Source organism: Chionomys nivalis, chromosome 18 (assembly GCF_950005125.1).
Source record: "Chionomys nivalis chromosome 18, mChiNiv1.1, whole genome shotgun sequence".
Classification (NCBI taxonomy): domain Eukaryota; kingdom Metazoa; phylum Chordata; class Mammalia; order Rodentia; family Cricetidae; genus Chionomys; species Chionomys nivalis.
The window spans coordinates 61,070,073-61,075,257 of record NC_080103.1 but is presented as its reverse complement, the minus strand read 5'-3'; positions in this window follow the sequence as shown (position 1 = coordinate 61,075,257).

Genomic DNA, 5,185 nt, shown 5'->3' with positions numbered 1-5,185 from the left:
TATGCAATACAGCATCAGCAGATGTGCTATATAGATTATGTATCGGAAACATATGTGCTCACAACACTACATATGCCAATGGTTGTATTGTGGCAAAAAGGACCATTATTATGGTTACATCTTCCTGTTTCCCCAGTCAGAGTGTTAAACCCTAATTATGGAGAAGTAGCTAGTTTGGTACAGAAAAGCCACATAGATTCTAGGTAATATTTTGGTAGAAAACCTAATGCTATCAATATTCCTTATCCTAGATAAGTTGATTGGTTATTTCAAAATAATGATTTCTGAGCAATTACTTTTGCTCAATTTTTGGACCAAATTGATAATCATTTCCAGCTGATTGATTATTGCAAATTGCACAAATGCATTACTTTATATTCCCTAGAATTGTAATAAAAGATCCCTCAAAAGGTTTTATGTTAATTTTTACAGATGGTTCTTCTAATAGAAGAGCAGCTTATGTTGCTGATGGTAAAGGGTATGTAATACAAACAGATCCAGATTCAGCTCATATAGTGGAATTATGAGCAATAGCTATGGTTTTCAGATTTTTGTAAATAATTCATTTAACTTGTACTGACAGTCACTATATATTTTGGAGAGCTTCAAATCATAGCGATTGTACCCTGTATTGGAAGTAGTTATAATCAAGGTAGAATACTGTTCCAGCAAATTAAAGATGACATTCATCGAAGAAAATTGCCAGGCTTTGCGGGTCATATTAGGGCACATTTAAGTCTTCCTGGTCCATTAACTGAAGGTAATGCTTTAGCTGACAAATTTATTCAGTTGATTGGTTTATCTCAGGTTGAGTTTTCTCAGTAATCACATGCTTTACATTATCAAACCAGTAGAAGTTTAAAAAAACAATTTGGTTTAAAAAGAGAAATTGCTTATCAGATTGTTAAGCAGTATGATACATGCCCAAAATATTATGTGTGCCTCATCTTGGAGTATATGTTTGAGGCCCACTTCCTAATAATTTATGGCAAATGGATGTTAACCATGTTGCAAAATTTGGCAGATCAAGATATGTGCATGTGGCAGTCAACACATATTCAGGTTTCTTGATGGCCAATGTACAAACTGAAGAAGGCACTAAACATGGAATAATTCATTGCTTAAAGTGTTTTCATATACACTAATTCCTAAAACTATAAAAACAAATAATGGATTCAGACATATTAATAAAGCATTTCAGCAATTTTCCCCAATGGAATATTGAGCTTAATATAGGCATTCCTTATAATTCTCAAGGGCATGAAACTGTGTAGCATACCCATGATTCCTTGAAAATACAACCTCAAAAATAAAAAAGTGGAAGTTAAACCCCTAGTCACCACATAATGCATTGAATCATGCTCTTTTTATTCTAAATTGCTTGAATGTGGATGGCTACAAGCAATCTGCCACAGATAGATCTTGGCATGGTACAACCAGAGTGACTTTCGCTAAAGCAAACTGGAAAGACCCTTGCTGAGAGGGGAAGGAGACTATAGCAATGGTTGGTGGCTCCCAGTTTCTTGGTGATTCTGCTGCATAGACCTCCCAAAACACTGTGAGTTCTTACTGTGGATCCAGCAAAGGAATGATGACTGGCCTTGTATCTACAATACATCTTGAAACACAGACGTTAACTTTGCCAATGTAGTGCTTTATCTGCTGTTTAAATAGAGGCCCTGGAGAACTGAGACCTCAGAAACTTCTCCTCTGTGGGAAAGAAACTTGTTGAAGCTACCAAACACTCCTTTGGAGGTGATGAGTGACTAAAGCCCCTCTCAGCACACGAGGAGGAGGGAAATAAAGGTTTGCTGCTGCTAATATTCAGTATTCAGGAACTGTAGCAGCTCAACCATATCTTTGGAAAGTGAAATCAGCAATGCAACTGGACTTTAGGAGAGAAAAAACTCATACCTCACCCATCACAAGAATATTTTCTTTTACTAGAATGAAGTTATATAAGAATTGTAAGTTGACTAATTGTATGTTTCTTATTAATGTTCATACTAGAATTATGGTAAGGATCTGTTAATGTTTGTAATCACTTCTGTTCACTATGAAAATGTTACTGTTAATAAAAAGGTTAGAGCTTATCTGAGAGGAATTTGGCATGATACTAAGTACTTCTTATATCCAATGTGATTATAAGACAAATACAGCTAAAACTGCTGGAGGCATCCTGGACCAACTTAAAAAATGCCATTCCATCTTGGTCATCCTTTACTCCTATATTAGGATGTATTGTAGCCATAGGAACTTGTGTATTGCTGTGTATTGCTTGCTTTCCTATAGTTATCTAGTTACTTGTGAACTCTCAGTAAAAAGTTGGTTCAGATGCATATGGCATGGAACTACACACTCTCCCTTAATCCTTTATGAACAGAGGCTAGTAGTCAAAGACAAGTCAGATCTTTCCCCTCTAGTCAATGACAGAATATGTGTACTGATGAGAGGTAAGTCTGGAATGTCGGAGAAGACAAGCTAAGACAGACACAGTTGTCTGTCCTTTGGCAGAAGTACAAGCATTTAATAATTAAACTAAAAAGGCAGAACTGTAGGAGCCCACAGAAATGAATCCATCTCACCTTGACTAAAGGTCAGAGCGTTCAGACCTATTCCTGCTCCTTGAAGGTTATACAACAGGATGTTTTGATCTAAGGTGTGGCTACAGAATGTTTTGCCAGACAAAAGGATATTTTGACCTGGGATATGGTTACTTGAAGTTTGGAGATGTGTGGAGGAAATTACTTTGTTTGTTCTTTGTATCATGGTAAAAGAAATCTTTTGCCTTCCTCCCACCTACTGGATTTGAGTACATAAGAACTTTGAGTAATAAACTTAGGGCAGGTTACAGTATTCACTGGATGCCCTCCCTAGTCTCTCTGTTGTCTCTTGCCTGTTTCTTTCTTAATCCTCACCCCTTCTTCCAAGTACAGATGAATAAGTCAGGTGGGACCCCAAGCCATTATATTATTATATTATCCTATTCAACATTCTGTCTCTAATGCCTCTTGATATTCCCTTCCCACAGTATTCAATGAAGACTTTATAGATGGATGAATTGGTAAAGTAACCAAAATGTTCAAAAAAGATTTAATTGGTCGCTGCCAACAATGTTTTTCTCTATAGAACTCTCTCCAATTTCCTTTTAGAAAATAAGATTCACTCCAATTATTATGATGGAATATTAAGTTGAAGTTTTAAAGTAGATGTTGGGTAATTGAGTTTCATTCAAATCAAATTTGGCATTAACTTTCTTAATTTTGTGGTAGTGCAGCCAGACATACAAGGTTTAGAAACCAAAGGCTGGTGCAGATGCCTCCATAGGGGCTATGACTTCCTGGCCTATGTTCCTTTATGTTTTGAGTTTGAATGCAGAAATGGGAGACACACAATAAACTGTCTGACTAGCACAGGCAGTGGGTAGAAAAGCATTTCTAAAGGGAATAGGAAAATGTATAATAAAGCATCTTTCTGTTCTGTTTTACACAATGGGAAATGTCTCAGTCCTCTGCTACACCAGTTAGCTTTCCAGAATGAAAGTTGTACATATAAAAAGCTTGTAATTTGGCATAATTTTGCAAATCAAGTACCCATATCAAATTAGATATTACTATGGCCTAGTATACTGTTTTCTGTATATACCCAGACACCAACCACAGGCATGTCTAGTCAAGAGGTGACAGGGCTGTATGTAGGCCATTGTTCTGTGATAGCTCTCTATTGAGTCCCTTGAGCCTGGGATAGAAAGGTAACAGTTAAAGTCATTCCTCAGCTTTCTAAGGGGAAATCTTTCTCTTCATGCTTTCAGTGCATAGAAGGAAATAGATATCTTTCTTCCATTCTTTTGATATTAAATAATTAATCCAACACAATTGAATACCCTAGTCAAACTGTTTATCAATTTCATTAGAAAATGAAACAATCTATTATATGTTACCTCCTAAAGTAAAATATAAGACAATCAGAAAATCCTTGGTTATATTTCAGTGTTTATTTAGAAGTGTGACAACTTCTGAGACAATATGTGTCGCTTGTCTATGACACCAATGTCATAATTGAATCTGAGTTTTCCATTAGGAATACTCAGGGGATTTGTCTGGATTCACTCCCCTGGATTTATGCTAAGACCTTCATTGATTACCTAAAAGCAGTATATAATGTAATAAGCATAGCTCAGTTTTCAAACTATTGTCTGGCCCAGATTTCATTTACCAAACCTCTTAAAGCAACTTTGCCTCAATTTGATATGTTGATGAGCAGCAAAATCATCAGTAATACTAATATTAATCATCAATAACTCTGAATGCTAATAAATAAATGCAAATAAAGATTGTCAGAAACAAATTAGCTGTATTCTCAGGTCATAAAATAAATTTTTTGTGAAGGAGACAGTGTTTCAAGGGGGTGGGGTTATGCTATTGTGTAAAATTCAATCAGAGTTTATCCATTCTGGATATAAGTTGTACAGACACAGAAGTCTAACAAATTTTAAAGTGTAAACAAGAAGAAACAAATAGAGTTCATGGTACTGTGTAATAAAAATTTAGTTTACATAACTGAAGAAAGACGAAATTGATCATGGGTGCTCAGGCATTTATGAGATTGTTCCTATGTGCCTGAGGGTACTGGGAAAGCTGTGAGATCATAAGAAGCTATCATTGCTGTTCTTTAGAGTCTATTAGGAAAATAAGTACTGAGTGATTACAATTAGTTCACTAATTAATACGATGATGTCTATGATGAAATAAAAGGTTCATGAAAATAGAAACCAAAAGCCAACAGTTTTAGTGTGGAATTTAAAGATCAATGGAGGTGAGTCAGCACAGCAAGACCCTGTTTTGTGTTAAGTGGAAAGTGTCATCTAACACATTATAAAAACCATATATATTGGGCCTCAGTTTACAATGTTCATCCCACAAAATGAGAGCAAAGACATTACCTGAATTCTTTGGCCAAATTATGCAAGCTTTACTTTCTGTCAGACAGGGCTGTCTCCCTAAAGCTAACTTTGAAAAAGTATAGTATCAAACACAGAAAAGAGTATTATTTATATTGTCCAAAAACCTTCAAGACTTGGAGTCTTTCAAGGGTTGTAGTGTTTTCAAAGTAATTTTGTTTATGTTTGGTTGAACATATGAAAATTGTTTGGCAGAACATCTCAGGGTGTGGGGAGCATGGCACA